The 20,958-nt window shown below is 37.4% G+C and overlaps 1 protein-coding gene and 1 long non-coding RNA gene across 5 annotated transcripts in view; one reads left to right on the top strand and one right to left on the bottom strand.

Moving 5' to 3' along the window:
• Positions 1 to 20,958, bottom strand: part of LOC136349583 (protein doublesex-like) — an 89,817-nt gene that overhangs the window by 33,167 nt on the left and 35,692 nt on the right. The gene's annotated exons all lie outside the window — the stretch shown is intronic.
• Positions 1 to 20,958, top strand: part of LOC136349595 (uncharacterized) — a 53,028-nt gene that overhangs the window by 25,549 nt on the left and 6,521 nt on the right. Inside the window, exon 3 of the long non-coding RNA XR_010733843.1 lies at positions 14,296 to 14,383. This is a non-coding gene — a long non-coding RNA (uncharacterized lncRNA). The remainder of the gene's footprint in view (positions 1 to 14,295; positions 14,384 to 20,958) is intronic.

Here is a 20,958-nt window from a genome sequence, read left to right as displayed (position 1 = left end):
GTATAAAGTAGGTTTTATGCGAGGAATATCGTAAAGTTTGGGATTCTTGGCGCGTGAGGAAATTCGGGCATTCTCGGGCATAAAACTTTGTGGCAAAGGTGCACGGGAACGAGAAATTAAATAAAAACGTTATCGCTTTAGGGATTTTACTACTTTTTGAAGGAAATTCTTGCCTCACGTGGAGCAGTGGCAGTGATCCTGGAATAATTGATCGTAAAAGTTAAAGAATTTTTAGCCATATTTGTTACAGCTTCGCGTAGTTTTCTCATTGAAAATTTCTTCACATCCGCGCTATAAATTAGACGAATTAGAATGTAAAAAGCATATCATAATCCAATCTTCTTAAAAGTGTTTACTTCGCGTATTTAATGAATCCACTCACGTAGATTTTGCCTATTACCGAAGAAGGTCGGTTTTACATAAGAAGGATCTTTAACTTTCATCACATTCACCAATGTCTCAATTAAGGCAATTAATTAACTGTAGTTGGTTGTATCGCTTAGACTCAGTCTAAACAATACAGGAACTTAAGGCACAAGGCAATAAATTGCTTAATTACTTCGCAATCATTGTGCTCTACAGGGTGTTCCTGAAGGCCACGCTAAAATTTCACGGTATGATTCACCAAATAATTTTATGGCGAACAGTTCATATGAACATAATACGTCCTGGCCAGATTAAATTTCTTGCTACAGTTGTTACACTCGTTACACAGTCGGCGAGTTGCACACCATATCGCATGCCATATCCCGACTACCAAAAAGTTTGAACGAGGCGTAACATAGTTTGGTTTAAGATACCAATTCTCTTACTCAGTAAAAATTAATTTTTGAATTAAATATCGATGTATTATATTGATGATTCTCAGGTTCGTATACCCGCAAGACTTTCTTAAGCTGAGAAACCTAGTCAGAAATATTAGCGTGACTAAGGAACGTCTTGCATAAATTACTGCCGGTCCAGTGGTAATTTGAGTTTATCATAAAAAATTAAGACTTCGCAATATCAGGAGAACCATAAATTAAAGCTAAGGAGATATAATAGAGGATAGCTACGGCAGCTATTAAATAACAACCTGATAACCGCCCAATACCAACAAGACCTACAGTGGCGGACAAAAGTATTGGATCTCTTGATATTTTTTTCTAACTATTTCTAACTTTTTGACTGGATGAAAAAAAAAAACAATTGTCGAGTGTTGTTTGTGTCTACGTCAGTAAATAACAAATGCAAGGCATTCGTTTGAATACGACACTGCATTGTAGATTATTGTTAGTAATAAAATGGGGCGTAAAGGTAACGAAGCCACAAAGTCCGAACGAAAAATAATTCTTAATGTACGTGGAGACGAAAAATCGTATTTCGAAATAGCAAATGTAATGAAAAAAAGTCGTTTTACGGTTCGTGGTGTGATCAAACGATTTAAAAACTGTAGTGGTTGACAAGATATCCCACAATCCGGTCGGCTACCAAAGCTGTCAGTCAGAGATAAGAGACAAATTATTAAACACATTAAGGTAAATCCGTACACTTCAGCTTCGGAAATTACGTCTATAATAGAACATCATAAAGATAAAGAGGTTTCTGCGAAAACTGTGAGAAAAGCGTTGCATAAGGCCGGCCGGTTATAGAGCTAGAATTGCTAGAAGAAAACCACACATCAGCAAAATCAACCAGCAAAAGCTGTTACATTTTGCAAATCATTATGTAAATCAATCAAATAAGTTTTAGGAAAAAGTTATTTTTTCATACGAAAACAAAGACATTTTTCATTCAGATGAAATGTCTTTAGTGTGGAGAAAACAAAGCACTGAATCTGATGTTGAAAATTTGAGGTAAACCGTTACGCATGGGGGAGACAGTGTGTTGGTTTGGGGTTGGGTGGCTGCGGGAGGTGGAAATTGGGCGTTTATCGATGAAATCATGGATATAATGGTTCATTTAAACATTTTACAGAATAATTTACGACAGAGTGCTGAAAAGCTGAATATACTTACTAATTACTACTCCCAACAAGATAATGATCCACAGCACACGGCTTATGTCGTTAAGCAGTGGATAGGTAACAAGGTTTCCCCTAAATTGTCCACACCCCCTCAGACACCAAACATAAATCCGATCGAGAATTTATGGAACGACTTAGCAAACGCATCAGAAAGCACAATTTTCCGAATAAAAAAATTTTAAAGATATTCTGCTTCAAGAATGAAATTTGTGAAGAAGAATATCTTTAAGTGAATAATTTACTCGAAAATTAATTTATTCTATGTAAAGACCGCTTTAGGAGGTTACAAAAAGGAAAGGTCTACCGACAAAATATTTATTCTATTTTAGCACCTTTGTTTATTTCGTTCTGCCAATACGTTTATCCCCGTAAAATTACGAGTTGTCCTTGTGTTTGTAATAAAATCTTTTCTACATTAGCGTCTTAAATATAACTTTGTAACAGAATGAAGTCAAAGATCGCAGCATTATCCGTATGATCGTAAATATCCTTTTTATTTATGAGATATAAGGCGCTAGTTTAAAAAAATCTACGCTGCGTCAATACTTTTGCTCACCACTGTATAGGCAAGCAGAATATGCATCTTTAATATATTTTAGTACGAATGGTTTAATGATGTTTTTACCCAATTACACAGACCTTATTAAGTGCAACATTGAATGCGCAGATTAAATAAACAGAAACATAATTAATACTGTAGATATTTGTTTACACTTCGAAATGGTGTAAACTGTCTCGCAAGAGACCCATTAGTTTATTTGTTTATAACAAATATATACAATTTGAATATGGAAATTTTATCGCTATTTACTGATAGCCGTAATTTACTGCAGTCGTCATTAAAATCGATTAGCTGTGACATTTTTGCCATAACGACAAAGAGAGGCTTATCCATAAACCTTATCTGAGTGGTTAGACGTTAAAATTGCTTCATATTGCATGTTCTGTGTGAGAATTGCTACTTAAGTAGGTATTGAATTTCCTTTCTGCGAGGAGATAAATAGTTGCTTAGCAAAGTAAATGCAGGAATTATTGGTTTACTGAGTTAGCAATTTTAAACTTTTCTTTTTTGCTGAAACTAATGAGGTGCTCTATGTTGACCAAGATCGGACACATCAAAGTCTTCAAGCGCCATCGGGCGAGGATAACTGAAATATAATGAGAATGTTGAAGCGCCATCTAGAGTCCGAACCAATATTTGAAATTTCAGAAATGTCATTGAATGTGGGGTATTCTGGTGATGTGCGTATGATAAATTTTGAGATAAGAAGGCGCTTTGATAGGAATTCTTATGGTTTGAGTGTATTTGAGATGTTATTTTTAAATTCCTTCTTATCTTACAGTAGTACTACAGTTTACACAAGTACAATGAGTGTGAAAATAAGTTGTTCGTTTTCAGTAGTCAATAAGGGTAAAGTGTTTGTTACACGACATAGGAAGAAATCTACTAATACGAATTAAAGAGTAAATATAGGAATTAAATATTCTTTAAATTCTGATACGAGCAAAATTAATTTAACTTTGTTCACAGCTTATAAATGTTTGTCACAGCAGTACTGCCAAGAGGGATTACGGTCTTTGACCTAGTAAATGCCTTCTTGTTGCTGTCCTAGTCTAAATACATTATTTATAGGCTCTAGTGGGGTAATCGTGTTCTTTTTTAACGGCCGCTAGATCTATTATACAATATAGCAATCCGACAATCGGGCGTTTGCGAACAAAACGTTCAGGTCAGTGCCAAACTCTTGTTAAAGATGTTTATTTTTAATAAAATTGCGCAAGAGGATCACACTAACACCCTGTATATTCGCTTTAATAGTAGCGTAACCTTTGAAACACACAAAGCAGCCACAAAAGATTTAATTTATTGTTACGTAAATATTATGTTACTTAACGTTACTTGCATTGTTAGTACATACATTGTTGCTAGAATGGAAAACGCATATAGGCCCCTGTCATGCATCATGTGTAATATTCGCCAAGGTGGTATGTGTCACATACACAATAAAACCGCACTCGAAAATAACTAACCATTATTCTACAGGCACAGGCAAAATATCCTAAGCGAATTTGCTAGTGCTTGGTGCAGATCTGAGGTTTCTGGCAGTGCTGAAAATAAATTCCGACCCAATATTTCCCGACAGTTTACAAAAATGGTGAATATCTCACCACCAGAATATCGTAGAATCTATGTGGTACTAGTACCAGCACTCAAAACATTTCCAGAATTCGCTAAATGGCGTGGAAGGTGAAACTGCTAGGGACTCTTAATTGGATTAAGGCTTATTTGTTTGATGATCTGCATCTTTAATTGCCGATCGTAGAAATCAACAGCGTGAACTCCATAACGTCGCCGATAAATCATCCCGCCCAATGATGTCAATTCTGATCAGACCAATATCCCGGTGCAACCAACCAAAAAGGTTCGACCAATAGACCCTCGTCCGCCAGGAGGTCCACGCAAGCGGACCATGTATGTATTTTTTGGCCATATGTACTATACAGGGTGTTAATTAAGTACGTGCAGATATTTCAAGGGATGAATCTTTGACCGATTCCGATACAAAAAGTTTCTATGAACATAATGTCGCAACGGCACCGTTTAAGAGATACAGAGTGTTTAAATTTAAATTTGGTTTTCTTTGAATATTTTTGGGCACAGATGAGTCAATCGGATGAAATTCAATATTGGCGGGTTTTTTATGATGCAAAAACCCAAATGTTATCTTAGTTTTTTAATTACTGATAGAGGGCGCCCCGTACAGGGTTTCGTCACATTTAAATTGTCGCTAACTTTTTTGTCCCACACTGTAGGTCACTTTTGTATTAAGGGCATTATGGTACATTTAGTTTTAATTAAAAAAAAATACCTTTTTAATATCGTCTCATCTGTGTCCAGAAATATTCACAGGAAACCAAATTAAAATTAAAATTTAAACACTCTGTATCTCTCAAATAGAGCCGTTGCGACCATACGTTAATAGAAACTTTTTGTATTGGAATCGGTCAGAGATTCATCCCTTGAAATATCGGCACGTACTTAATTAACACCCTGTATACTGCGCCGGTACTAAAATTGTATGTGAGTTTTGGTTGTTACACTGGCACAATGGTACAAGTGGCATAACTAGTAATTTTCCGTTTACTTCTATTAGACTTCGAAACAAAGTAACCAAAGCTAATATGAATATTTCACATACAATTTTAGTGCAGACGCAAATTATACATAAATGCAAATGTAATCGAATCCCTGGTGCTATTAACGAAAGCTTATGTTGACTACTAACCAGTAATTGCCTTTACATACTTCTAGTATGCTTCGTGTTTTTGCTTAAAATTAGCAATACACGTGCGACTAAGGGAAATTATCATGGTCATGGTCATTTCCATGAATAAAAAATAGAGCTTCAAGACGGTATCGAATAATTATTGAACCTTGATATATACTTAAATTTTATGACCGATGAAGAATGATTATTAAGTATTTTCTTGGTATTTAGCAGTATCCGATCTGTCCTTATCCGGTAGTATCACGAAACCATTGGAGATATCGACATCGAACCCTCGACTAATTGAAAATTTCATATTTTATAGTAATTGCAAATAATTAACTAAATTGCTACTCGGGACGTTGAGGACTGGATATTATGGCGGTATCTGAAGACATTGAGGTGCGTCAATATGTAATTGTCTCCATTTCATAAGCATTGAGATTGCTTTGCTCGGAATTTAATTTACAATTAAATTTTAGTGGCGGCGTTTCGAGGTACTTTAGTGTTATCACTTTTTAAATTTCCTTTTTCCTTGAAATTCAGTACTGCCCTGCGTAATTTCTATATTGGTACCACCTTAACCACCTCAAGTTCATCTGTTTTAATATCCGGTTTTCGGAGTTTCGTTACTTGGCTCTATAAATAAATTCTTGCCTAAAATTGTATCCGAATTCTAATTTTGTGCGAACTCTCGCCGATGTTTTGTTAAGGTCACGAGGCGACAGATCTGGAGATTCGGGGAGCCAAGCCACTGTCGCTCGCACGTTATCATGCCAATTCTAATAGAGTAATGAAATCGAGATTGAAGGTGAAAATTCGAGAGTAACTTTACGGAAGATAATTGAACGTTGGTTCGCTCGAATTTGACACGTGCTGTTCCGAATCGTGCCAAATGAATTATATATTACGTAGTCGTGTTTCATTGAAAAAATTTATGACGCGTCAGGAGACTGTAGGCCTCAAAATTTAGGGTCGCGAAAATTTCTACGTACGTCCCCATAAGTCATTTGAAACGTAACAAATAAGTAATATATTATGTCATGTGCGGTGTGAAGTGTATAATATAAATACTTCAGCCTTTATATCACAAAGATGCTATCAAAAATAAAATTAACACAATTAACAACAGTATAAATTTGGCAGAGCTTCAAGTCACCATGTCGCTTGTTTTAAATTTCAAGACATTTCAATGGTGACAAAAGCAACATTCCATTGTACGCCAGGATCTAAACCGCATTTATGTTGTATTTAGGTATAAATGTCGTAAAAATGTATTTTAAGATGTGCTATAAAAAAGGCGACACAATGATTTGGTTTTCTGCATGAGTGTGGTTTTGTTCACGCACATTTAGTTTTATTATTTTTTGCATTCGGAGGGCTGCCTTCCCCTAGAGATGCCCCTCCGATTTGAATAAAACCGAAGTAATAAAGTCTCATTGCCGAAGACGAGAGTCGGGATTCTTAGGAGAGTAAAATAAACTATTTCATAATAAAATTTTCGCTAGAATTAACGCGCTACGAATAGTGTTTTTTTCGTTTCATCCAGCTGCAACTAACAAATTGGAGGATGGTTTGTGCAATCAAATTCTATGAAACGAAGCTAAAATTACAAATTCAAAAATACCTACTATTATTAGTATCGCAAATAAATTCTCGTTTCGGATTTGTAAGTGCTCAACCCATTAATGCCGAGAAAAACAAAGCGGCGTCCCGATTACTGTGCTAAAGAATAAATGAAATGATCCTGATTTACGTCATTGAATCCGTTTCAAAACAGTTTGGGAAATCGCAAAACTCGGCGAATTTTTCCCCCCAACTCCACAATAGAGTAATTTTCAGGAAATTTTGAGCTACGACAAACAAATGATCCATCCCTAACGAAATCTCGTAAACATTTTTATAGGGCCAAACGCATTACGTGATCGCATAGCTCAAACGTATGTGAGCGCGAGTCACGGGTTGGCCTCGAAGAGGGATTTCCTAAGTTTCCCAACTTGGAGATTCATACTTTCCTGTTCGGTACTGCAAAACCGTTAAGGCATTAGGAACAGCGAAACTGTTCCAGCTAGACGCGAACCGCGCAAGGGGAAACTATTGCAAGCTTCGACACTATCCGATAGTTTCCCCTATCGGACCGATTTTAACTACCAGAAGTACTCTACCGAGGGTTCTCGATCCGCCAAGATTCGTTTGCGACCTGCATCGAGGTAGAGCCGAAAGAAATTCATGTACTTGAAATTTTCTATGCCACTGCTCCGGCCCCCCTTATCGGAACAGGTTCACACGGACATGAGAAAGCTCAAACATTTTTCCTTCGAACCAGCCCCAGCGGTTTCTCGTAGCTCAGGCAGAACCAAAATTATGGACGATGAATAAGTAAAAACATGCCAATTTTTTTCGGTTCAGGGTCAGACAGCACTCACTTATGCCAACCGTGTTGACGGTTGGTAACGAGGTGCTTTAATACAGATTTAAAAAGAAAAAGAAAACGAATTGAAAAACAAAATATGAAACAGCCCAATTTTTTTACGGTACCTTTTTAAAATGGTACCACCCGCAACTACATTCATTCGAACCAAAATTCAATTTATTCCATAAAACTGCAAGTAATTCGTCTCCGTTCGACAATGAATTTGTTACGGTACTGCTGCTACGACCCAACGAGATGATATAGATTGGTTCAGCTTCTTGTTAAAAGCAGGTACTACACCACTCTGAAGTTTGAACAGGTTTATGGGCAGTAAGCTGCTGTAGCAGTACTGCATGTATCTTCGAGTAGAGAGTGACCATGTCCTATGAACGAAATCAAATCAAGGTCTTTGGGATTTGGGTTCTTTAAAAACGCTCCGCTGATTTTTTATAAGAAAATACAGTCATGAGGATGCGCTCTTGAGCTGTCGTACGGTAAGCGTGGTTGCCGCACATTGAGGCAGAGAGGACATTTTTTGGTGAAATTTTTTAATTTAGAAAAAAATCTCCGACCTTTCCGTCCAACGCTCTAGGGCATGGTTGTGGTTGTCCGCGATTTTTATGTAAAGCTGCGGATACACCGCTTCTTTTCCAGCACAAGTTTCGACCTCTTTTTGCGGAACTTCTAACTGAACGTTGCCAGTGTCGATTTCATATCGGAATTACTGTAAATACAAAAAAATAATAATAAATTCCTTTGAGCCATTTAACGACGCCGGGCAGTTGCAACTGCCACCGAGGGGTCTCTCGATCCGGGCCGCAGCATCCGAGTTTTTTGTAGTCGATATTTTGATTTGCGTGTTGCGTCGGTAAATGGCTCAAAGAAATAAATTTTTTGTGGAGAAAAAGTGTAGAGAGAATAAGAATTATCGGGAAAATTCCTGAATTACGAACGAGAACTATAATAAATTAAAAGCCGTGTTCATATTGTGTGGTTCCAGCTCGTTTGCGTGATTGTAATTGTGTTGGGTTTTAAAAAAATCACTCGAAGAAACACAAAAAGTTTTCCAGACTTGAAGCAGGTGAAAGCGACGATGGAATTGCAAATGGGTTGCACTTGGCGCGTTCGACTCCTTCGACGGCTCAAGACAACCGAGAAAAATCGAGAACGCGTTCAATGAAAATTTGTCGCCAAAGAAAAAATTTAAGATCGTGAGAACATTGATCGGGCATCGTTAAAACGGTTTGAAAAGGAAAAAAAACAAGGTAGAGAATCGGCCATCAGCGGTCCAGTACTGCAGGCAAAAACGGGACAGTTTGACGAAATAATAGGACAAAAATGGGGAGTATAAATTCTCAGAAAGTCGCATTAAACGCTTCCACTAAAGGCACAACATTGTGAGTGGAAAAATTAGTGCTAAACCTGTGAGTGTACCAATGACGGAAAACTGGACGCTCAAATTCCTCAGCTCTGCAGCCTCCACAACTCTGAACACTGTTGCGCCATGCACTTATTCCAGTGACAAAAGGCTTCTGCCTGTAATCGGGACAAATATTGAACTGACTTGTTTTAACTTGCGCCGCAAAAAACAGACGAAAACTACAGAATGTTTCAATAAATAATAGGTTTTTACCATTAATACCTAAATATAAATAAGTTAGAAGTTGTATTAGCATTTCCTCCTCAAAGCCCAGCCTCTGAGGCCGACAGGGCAAATTATATTAAATAGTTTTGAAGCGCTTCCAATTATAACCTCGACCTCATTAGTAGCTTCATCAGCTGTAATCATGCGTTTACTGTACACGTGCGGTTTTTTAACATTAGATGCAGTTCCGGTCTGTGACACCAGCGTTAAAGCAATATTTATTAACTAGACTTATGAATTTGGAAAATGTATCTATGGCTGTTTATTTATCTTCACCAAATACTCTCGAACAAAATACCATAAACTTATGCGTTTAGGGCACATACAATACGCCCGTTGTGACTGCCACGGGCAGCTCGAGTGGCCACTCAAATATCCAAAAAATTGTTTCTGCTGAATTTTAAGTTGTTTTTTCCTATTTTGCACTCCTCCTTACTTTGTTCTTTTGTTATTGCTTTGACTATAACCGTAGTTTAACTTGCATGACACAATAGTTGCCCTATTCCTCATCAGGCAGGTGCTCGGTCTCAGAGACCCACGTTAAGGCGGAAGAGTTAAATTATTCACGTTCTATTATTTACCTGTTACAGTTTTTAATTTTTTTAATAAATTTTTGTTTTTTTTTTCATGTGTCTTTAATCAGAAAAAAACACAGGTCCCGATATAACGGCGATCGGATAGAACGACCCTTTTTGCTCGGTCCCCTCGTCGTCGTTAAATTCGCTTCTACTGTACTTCAAAATGATTAAGTGCGATGCATCAATGAATTTGCAATAAAAAGTTATCTTCAAAGCCGCAAAAAACTGACCACGAATCGTCATAGAATGAAATCAATAGTCATGTCGAAGCCTTTTTGTTTCAGTTTTTGTCTCCTACTGTCTGCATTTCTTAACATAGCTAGGCAGAAAATAAAAATAAAAACGAACATTTTTTCGAAACAGTTCAGAAGTAAAAAAATAATTTTTTACGTCTGTTGACCCCATAATCTACTCCACTGAATATGCAACTTTTCCCCCATTTAATTTGGTCCGTACCTATTAAGGATAACGAGATCGCCATATTAGTCCTTACCTTGGACACAGTATACCGTTTGTCTATTACAGTTCTCAGTGTAATACCCTACATGTTGAGCAGTGTTTTAAATAAATGATGTTTTCCCTACGTTTTGTCATACACCGGATGACACGGCAATTACTAACCAAGTGAATATTCCAGTCAAAAAAAGTTTCGAATTTCAAATTTTAGACAATAACAATAATAAATAAAAGTAAGTCTGGGGGAACTAAACTTGAATAAATTAAGCTACAGACTCCAAAAAAACAATATAAAATATAACAATGTCTACGTTTGAAATAAATTTATTCCACCATTTTTACCTCACTGTATAATATAATTACTCAGTAAAACATGCGAAACACGATGGGAACATTTTTATGAGTCAGGCACGGCACTGGGGCGTGTTTTTTCACCTACGGAAAATGTGTGTGTGAAAAGCGTCAGTTATATGGAAAACTCTCTCACTTGTGTATGTGTAGAGTCACGGATATTTTAAGTATCTCCTGTGATCCATACCTTATGAATGACCATCAAAACAAAACACTTACTTAACACTGGGATCAGTCCTGTGGAAAACGGACCGAGTGTTAAGCCACACGGGAATTTTCCTTAAGACAAGAAACGCATTTACATAACTGGAAATGTACATTCTATGCTCGCATGGATGGGAAGAGGTATTAATAGATATACTCTTTATTATCAACACAGATCAGGGAATTTTGAATAAAACGGGTTGAAAACATGTACCCGGTTTAGTTTGAATAGTGAGAGTGCAGGATATCCAGCGAAGCAGCTGAATTTCCGTTTTCCATTCAAATGAAAGTGATCCGTTATCCACTCTTGGACGGTCATCTCTGGAAAAGCGGCCCCCATTCCCTAACTATGGGAAATCGTAAAAAGTCTATAAAAGTCGATCTACTAAAAACTCATTTTAATGGCCCAGTTATATTGCCGGCGCATTGTGCAGAAACTTACAATATTTTATGGGAGTTTTTCTGGATTAATGCCGAAGTCTGGTGTATCGGAGACGGGGACGAAACGTCCGGACTTCTAAAATTTGCGGCCGTAAACTTCTCAAGGAAATAAAATTGATTTTTATGGATTACCATGCATGTCTGGATATTATTGCTATAGTATGATTGGAATGCATATAAAACCAAAGTTCTATTAAATTAAATTAGGACGCTACTGACGGCTCCAAAGGAACCTAATTGTTTTCCCGATGCACCTTTCACATCTCTCACTGAAATCTTAATTGAAGGTTTCTATTAGGGAAATAACGTTGATTCTAAAATTTTGGTCTAAAAGGAGTTTTACCCTTGTTCGAAATGCCTGGACCAACTGAGGTCATAAAACCTGTCTCGCAATGAAAGTCGAGGGTGGTTATATAGCTGTCTGGATTTTGATGAAATTGGGGCAGATAACTTTTGGCCTGGATTTGGTGACTTGTTTCTGGGGTAAATCGATGTTATTTGAGTGGAACGGCTGTTAAATGATGTAAGGTTTACATCGATTTCTCTGAAGTTAATAATGAATTATTCAATTTCGATTTTTTCCAGTTACGTTAACGAAGGTACACAACTAGCCCGGTGAGCTCAGTATTGTAGAGATTGGATCGGAACTAGACCCTCTACGGTTCTACTCGAACTGTTCGGAGAAATTAAACCTGTGAAGAATCACACGCCGTTTCTAGCTAATGTTGGATCAAGTTAATATCTTCATCGTCGTTCTGATTGGACGTATCAGCTGAAAGGAGAGACTTTCTGAGGCGTTGCAGAAAAATGCATGAAATCGTTAATTGACGGGAATATTATTTCGTTAGCGGCCACCTAAATCTGCCGACGTAATAAATATTTCTGACTCTCAAACCTGTTTTTGAATGGAGCTGCTCTAAATTGGCAAAAAAATTTATGATCTCGACCTGATATTTCTTTCAGATTTTGAGTGCATTTTATGTGTTTGAAGACACACGGCGACTAGGTGTTACGAAAATTATACGTTTTGGCTTCGTGATTATTGTCGACAATTTTTATTAAATCGTCATAGTTGTCATAGTTCTCGTTTTCGACTCAGTTAAGAAGGCGAAAGCAAGTTTTGCGGGTTTTTTGACCCCTCTTTAACGGTTTTGTTCGCCAGAGTTTGAACGGTGCCCTTTGAAAATTAATAGACCTGCCGTGGTGGCACTATTCCACGGCTTCCAAGGTCTCCCGATCTGATGCTCCCTCGATGGAGCGGCTCGGAGCAGGTTCCTTTCGAGGTGGTTAATCGCCCTCCAAAATGAAACTACCAGGCTTCAAACGCCCCGTATAACCGACGCATCGCATTGGAACGGAAGCGACTTGCGCGATTATAAAATTGAAAAAAAAAAAAAAAACGTAAAAAAACCATAAATTGATGGGTGCACCACTTTCGGGACCAATTTGTCGATGATTGCATTAAAGCTCATTCTCGAGTTGTTTACGTGAGGCAGGGAGCACGCTTGAACCGTGAAGCTTAGTCTAAGTAGCGCCCGCATTTCCTTGGCGGAGCTGTGATAATTCTCTTTAATCGCAATGGAACTTGACTAGCGTAATACAAAACTGTGCAAAACACTATCGTCTAACACTACGTGGAAACCTGGCAAATGATCCCCAACTTGTACGTGACTTATTCCTGAAAACCTAGAAGGCAACCTAATCGATCTCGCCAAAACAATCACAGAGTAAGTGCATGTTGTTCACACGCAATCGGCATTTCATGGCTCTAATGTACCCAAAGTCCTGCAATTGATCCTGTGGGATTGGATTACCAACCGCTTATCAAGGGAAACAGGCAGGTTTCCAGTCTAAACAATCCAGGCACGTGTGTGTGTGTGTGTGTGTGTGTGTGTGTGTATGCACTCCCCCCCCCCTCCCCTCCAACTGTTGCAATTTTGATGTCGGAATGTACACCACTTCGTAAATTGACTTATTTATGTGCTCAATTATACCTTACTTAATTTTTGTTTTAAAGAATCTATTTATACCAATCGTAATCTATTTATATAAACAGACGCAGGTGGGGTAGTCGCCATACTATGCGTCGTACTTCGTGCGTAATTCATGACCAAGTCAATAATACTTCAATTGTGTAAATCTGTAACCATTAGCGAGGTAATCACATTTAGCGGGAAGTGCTTTCATCGATGTAATGAGTTACATCATTGCCCATGCGTGACTTTAATACTTGTCTTGTTTATTTTTGAGAACAGGCTTTTTTGCTTTCCGATGGTTACTCGGCTCTGACTTAATTGGTACTTTCTTTTGCAGGTTTTTACGGTGTACTTTATTTGATGCTCATAATGTGGTATTTTTAGACTATTCCGACGAGTGACCGAAAGTAAACGTCGAATGGCAAAATATCAAATCTTTAAATTGTTTTTTGCCACTTGAACGTCGGCAAGTGCATACTTTTAATGCACACAAAATCGTTCATTAATGGCCCTCATTATCGACTGCTCGCATCTGACCGGAAAATATTCGTTTAACGGGCAACTCAATATGCTGTTAGTACTGGGGTTTTACCGCAGAAGTGTAGAGGAATACCGAAGATTTCGTAATCTCATTACGTATTCCAAATCGTTGAACATTTGCGAATCTCGATCGAAGTGCTCGGGAAACGGGTTCTCTTTGCTGAAGCGACGCTGGAGGTCGCTTTTACGCAGTTAGCGCACGAAATGAGGAGGGCGGTTTAAACCAGTACCCAAAGAATATCACAGCAATTTAGTATACCACTGCCCATGGACTATCGAATTACACGACGTAACTTGCCGCATCTACACCGTTTTTAAGAACTTCAAGAACTCTCACCGCTAAAGCTAAAAAGGGTTTTTTTGTAATTTTTAAAAATATCAATACATCGATTTTTCACACAATCATTTTTGTTGCAGAAGAATGTTCCTTCGCACGGAAACAGCCACGAATGAAACTCGACATACTATAAAAACCAACCCTCCAAAACACCACCAGTATTCAAACGTACGTACCATTGTTGGGCATTATTTGGTTGGCCCGGTTATGTTTCATACCAAACCGCTTTAAGATTTGCCTTCACATTTACCCCGCGAAATGAGGTTTGTGTACCACGGTGAGTCCCGCACTTTCGCATGGATGTTTTGGAAATTTAAATCCAGTTTCAAAATCGATCGTTAGATCGTGAAACCAACTGCCTTCAACACTGGCCTCCGCGATCACCGGATTTAAATGCATGGGTTTATTTTCTCTGAAGCACTTAAAAAAATTGCACATTCGACGACTGTTGGGAGGACTTATGGAACTGAACTAATAACAAACGCATCATTATAAAAATTAAGATTAAATTATTGGATATAGAAGAACTTGACTCACGCTGAAGAGTACTTTTATGTCGAAGAGAAAATGGGAGTCGTTTTGAAAGTTATTTTTAGGGTTTGCTTTCACGATTTTTCGTATAAATAGAAGCGTGTGTTACAGTTTGCATTGAGCGAAATGAAAAAAGTCTATAAAGCGACATCGTTTTATTTCTAGTTCGCAGAATTCGTCTAATCTGAAGAACTTTATCGTGGCCCGGTACTATAAAAGATCTACCAAAAAGTTCCTTGTCAGGAGCGCATTGGCATAAAATTTTATTTACTGCATGCATGTCGCATGCGGTAAAAAAAATCGTTTATTTACTACATGCGTGTGCAAGTTGTGTCGTGGATGCAAAGTATTTTTTGTCGAATTGTGCAAAATGAATCATAACACGCAGTTCTTTTTTATATTTAGTGAACCTAATTTTATTTTATTTTTGAATAAAATCGGTTTTGATCCGTATCACGAAAAGTCGAAAAAAACCCGAAAAACTGACAACAATAAAAAAAAAATTGAACTTTCCAAGAAACTAGCAGAGCTACATTTGTTATAATTAAAATAGGCATAAAATCTGGTTATTTTCTGTAAGAGTTATTGCTAGAATGCAGAGCTTCTTGGGAACGTTTTAGGATACGTTCTGAGGCCAATGTCGCAGCAATCGTAGTCAAAAGGAACAAATCTCGTATGAAAAATCTGATCGTTTTGACATCTTCTACACCCACCGGTTCAGTGTCCGATGCGTTGCAAGTCCCGCGTATATGCGCGGCAAAAAGCTTTACCGCACTCACCTCAATGTTAAAAACCCTTAAAACGTTTAAAACTGAAAAATACCTGCCACTTTAATTTACACGCGGGAAAGTGTTAGTTTCAATTCGCAAATGCGTACGGTAAAGTAACTTTACTTAAAAATCACTTATATGGTTATGAGATTTATTCTACAATGCGCACAAGGAAAAAAGTTAAAAGCATTTAAAAACAGCATTTGAATTTGAAAGTCGTAATTTTCATGCGTTTTTCATATTCTGAAAGTAATTTTTAATGATCTACAGGTAATCGTAAAAAGCGAATTAAGGCCGATAGAATACTCTTTACAAGGCGATCTGAAAAAAGTAGACGAAAAAGTAAAAAAAAAGAACGAAACCTTTGCGTTTTCCGGAGACTAATGGAATAATATTCATTTTTTGTTACTACGATAAACTAAGGCTTTCTTTATGCTTGTAAACACGAGTCGACTTTTTCTCGACTCTCTAAAGAATCATAGTCTATTCGGTAAAAACTAAATTATTTCGAATTAGTATTCAATTACGTTTTTTCCATGTTTACATCAGAGGGTTCGTACGAGTCATGGAAACCTCATTATTATACAAGGCGACTCACAAATTAAGAATTTTCAGAAAAAAAAAATTACAAATTCTCATTTTTTGAATCTGTCCTTTTTTCCGGACGCTATTACAGCACCGCCTCCCGAAGAAACCAGTCATCATATTAGTGGCTTAGATGCATGCATGCGGACGTTATCTCTCTCTAACACACTAGACAAATCGAACCGATGCGTATTGAACTTGACATTGACGAGGACATTCACATGCAGGCGTACGTTTGTTGACTTTTTGCAATGAATTACTTTAATGAAAATCTGTATTTAAACGACGCAAATGACATGTCGTAACACGTCATCCTTATCAGATTAACATATACGTTACCCTTTCGAGTTGTAGGTGATGTTCTTACCTGGAACAACAAAAGAAAAAAACAATTAACACATCCAGCAATGGAGGCAGCAGGGTATAAACGAATGACAATTCCTGCTTTTTGTTTGGACAGTTGCACTTGAAAGTCAAGGAAAGATTTATTGCCTGTTTTTTCGACCGGCGTGTCCCGAAATAAGTTACTTGCCGGTGCGCACATATTAATTAAAAGGAGTTAAGCTCAGCACTTAGCGACAGGTTTAAGTGAAAACAACACTAAATTATGTCTTTTTTAAGTCGAAACGGGGCTAATAGAGGGGCAATGATTGGAACTATCAACACATTAACGATTTATGTTTTTCTGTCTGATATGCGGTTCTCTAGCGAATTGTATTGCCACTTTAATTTGACACATACAATACATCAAATAGCTGAACAAATTGGCATGTAAGGGTTTTTTTCATGTTCGAATTGATTCTCCCGTTGGGCATTTAGAATTTGGTGGGCGTTTTTGTCAGGAAAAACGCTACTTGCGAGCTCTTGACGGAAGAGAACTGAATAGAAAGTCCATTGAAGGGTCCATAAAAACGTCCGATTCCATTGATTCCGTACACAAAACAAACTGCAAATTCACAATCAATTAAACAAAAAATGTATATAAAAGCTCATTTAGTTGCTAAAAAAAATGTCCGCCTGTACATCAGTGGACAACATAACAGGTATGAACGTACACATGTGTATATGGAAAAACATGTCTGTTAGCAGCTAACCTGAACCAACCGATTTTCGGATTTCCCGAATGACGTCGGGAAGACCACAATGATGAAACTACATTATAAAGGAAAATCAGTAAACAATTTTCAGGGAATGATATGTTTTTGGTTAGCATCTCCCAAAAGTTGAGGTGACGGAGCTTTTCGTATGATTCTAATTCTATCCCGGCTGTTCTTGTCATTTTTTATATAAAAAATTATAATTTATGATAAATTTAGACATGTAAGTTTGAAATTTCTCTTAAAGTTTCATTTTGGACATCGCCACTCTCTATTTTGGACACAATTCGAACCGAAGCAGGTACATAGCGCATTTCGCGTTGAACTCGTACGAAGCCAGCTAACGAGAATTTCCTTTGTTTTGTGTAATTTAAAGCTTGATTTGATCGATTTAGGCGATTTATGCAAATACATTTCACATTGATCGAATTGCTTCAAAGAAAATATCGTCTTCGATAGTTTGTGTTCATGTAAATAACATATTCCGTGTTTGAACTTACACGAAGCTCAATTTGATGCAATAAGCCGTATTTACTTGATTTTCATATTCTTTCCATGATTCCTGCCAAATCTAAGACATTTGATTGTTTTAGAATACTTTAACGCACCTTTCGCAGTTTTAACTTATTTAAAACTAGATTTGATCAGTTTAGGTGATTTACACATGTTTCGTACGGATCGTATAGTTGCAGAGCAAAATCATCGTTCCCAACAGATTTGATTCACTTAAACGCAAGCTTAGGTGTTCGCACTTGTATATGTAAAAATAAACTATGGGCACGTAAAAAATAACCAGGGCGCAGTCGCCATTTTCAACTAATGTTAGTGTGGGTTAGTTCGAACCAAAACGAACTTTAACAGAAAAAAGTGTGAATTTTCTATGTTATTTTCTCTGAAATACTTCAAAACGGTTTTAGAGGCGAAAAATGCAAGAGACAAAGCAAATTCGATAATGGAGAATTAATATTTTTATGAAAGTAATGGCCAGTGACCACCGACAAAAAAGGTTGGGAAGGAAAGAGGGAAGTGAGCCCCGAAAACACTCTACCCTGCAGATTTTACCAACAATTTGCAAGATTTAATCGAGCAAATTCTAAAGAAAAGCCTATGTCTCTTGACATAGTACGTGATAAATTTTTCGAAATTGCAGTTCAAGACACCCTGTATAGAGTTCGCTTCGACATGAAAAACGTTGAGTTGCCAGACTTTCTGGAGAGAGCGCAACCTGGGCTCCCCAATCGAATGACGTTCACCATGCTGATTTAAATAACATACAAGACTTCAAGCAAAACGACGAAGTATTCCTACTTTCTTTGACTAGCGAAATGCCAGCCAATTACAGAAGGACACTTTCCATATCTAAATAGTCGACTTATTTTTTCTTACGAGTTTTAATCAAATTAAGTCAGGCAGAACTCCCAACAAATTTAACATTCTACAACATCAAGAAGACGAGAGATACGTGCATGATAACCTCATTACTAGCCTAATCTAAAAATAAATGATGGAATCCAGTTGGACGGCCAAAAACTACAGCATGAGAAAAGCTAGTACCAATCGAACATTACAAAAATGTCCTCATTAAGTATTTATCACTTTCTTGTGATAAAAACCGACTTTTTGTGTACAAATTAGTATATCTCGTGTATGTGTAAAACTAATTATAAAACTTTAATTATTTTAGCCGATGAGGAGTGTAAAAAAGCTTTTTCCCCGACCGCTAAATGCGAGCTATATTTTTCATCCTTGTACAAACCATTTGGTATCGCACCGAACTAATTACGATTCATCTAGTGCTCTCGCACTTGAGAATGATCAGTGGGTTTATTTACAGTACCTTATCTGAGCCCAGATAAGCCCTATTAAAAATAGTCAATAGTTCATGTACACGTGTCTCCATTGACGGTACCAATACTAGTCGATTTTTGGAGTAGTTTATTTATCTGGTTTGCAAAGATTATGTAGTATATCTAAATATCTAGAAGTTTATTAAATAACGTTCAATTTAAGCGCCGGCCATTGCAGGAGGGCAACTAATCCAAAAGGGACATATTAAGCGTACCTCCACTCACGCCAATTATAGATTTTCTAGACAGGAAATGCCTCAAATTCACGAATATCTAAAGCAACCTAAAAACAACCTGAACTCGCCTGTTTAGATATGAATATAATTTTTTTCTCAAAATCAAGTTTAAAGAACGTTAATTGGATCTTAGTGAGCGTTAAGATTCACCACCATGCCTATCAGTACAACAACTTCTTCCCAGTGCTCTTTTTTCCAGCCGATTAATTAACCTTATACCCACAGGGCGACGGTTTAGCCGAAAATTATGTAGAATAAAGAAAAAAAAGCTCCCTCAAATTTTAGATGCACCCATGGAACATCATGTTCTGTTTGTTAAAAGTACCCTCCGAGGGCAAGATTATCGCACAGCTTTGACGTTAAATGGCTTTTGCATCTATCGTCGAACATGAATAATTTTTATGAAATTTAATTGTAGGCCCATTTTTCACGTGAGTGCGTGTGAATCACATCAAACGTATAATCATCCATAAAGAACTCAAACAGTGATTTTTCCGAAAAATGTTTACTCTAACTGGCGCAGAGCCGCGAATCATATTTGGAACCAATGTCGGCGTAACAATTCGAAATGAAACGCCCTGTGGATTTAGCCATGTGCGGGACTGTCTCGAAATTCTAAGGACGTTTCGATTTTACGGCCAAAGTTGGGCGGGATTTGATGCAGAATTCATTGACGCTTTTATGTATAAGAAAACTTCTGTATTATACGGAAAAAGGCGAAAATCGGCAATTATTCGAACGTTAAGCATCTCGTAAACCTATTTACTGAATAGAAAATGTGTGATTTTCTTTAAAAAAAAAAAAACGTAAGTTCATGCTATGTATCCGAGATCTGAACCGAAAGACTTCAAGTCTTGATTAAGAACTTCGCATTTCACTAATCTGAAAACGTTTTTTTTTTTTTTTCCAATTTGATTGCAAGAAGAATCACACATTTGGGCAATCAAGGCGGTTAACACTGATCAACTATGCCCATTTGACCAAACTTGGAAAGCATTAATAAAAAAATGACTAAAAATGGACGTGGGATGGCCATCTGTATATAGCTTGCCAAAAATCTGCGACTGAACACGGGGATTTTCGAAGCGTTAATCGATTCAGTGAAATTAGGACAACTGGCGACGATTGAACGTTGTCATTGCACGCAAATGGACATCTCTCCAATTTGAACTTTTTCGCAGTACTTTTTAATTACCCCGTATAAAACGGATCCAGCCATAATTGCGAAAGGCAAGTTCCACTCTTAAAGATGGATGTAGAAGAACGGTGGTTTACATGCGTTAAATTGAATTTCGCTATTAAAATCTGCGCTACTCAGGAGGATCACGCAAATGACTCAAAAATCTCTTACGAAATTCAAAGAAACGTTAGAGAGATCCCCCATCAATCTTTAACGAACTACTGCTCTCACATCCCATAAATTTATAAAGCGTGCCCCAAATAATTTAGGTGAACCTTAGACTCGTGAATGCTGAAAAACAACGATAACAAGCAAAGAAACCAAATTCCTGAAATCCTATGTAAATTCTTTAAATGCCAAATTCCAGTATTTAGACCTGCTACCTGCCACCAGATGGTTACCTTATCGGCATTTTGAATATTTGCCTTGAGGAGACCTTGTGGGGCCAATAATTAATTAACTACACATATATGATTTTCTGCAGGTGGGTATCTGAT

The sequence above is a fragment of the Euwallacea fornicatus genome, chromosome 2 (assembly GCF_040115645.1).
Source record: "Euwallacea fornicatus isolate EFF26 chromosome 2, ASM4011564v1, whole genome shotgun sequence".
Taxonomy (NCBI): domain Eukaryota; kingdom Metazoa; phylum Arthropoda; class Insecta; order Coleoptera; family Curculionidae; genus Euwallacea; species Euwallacea fornicatus.
Note: the sequence above shows the minus strand (reverse complement) of the source record. Positions and strands in the feature narration are given on the sequence as shown.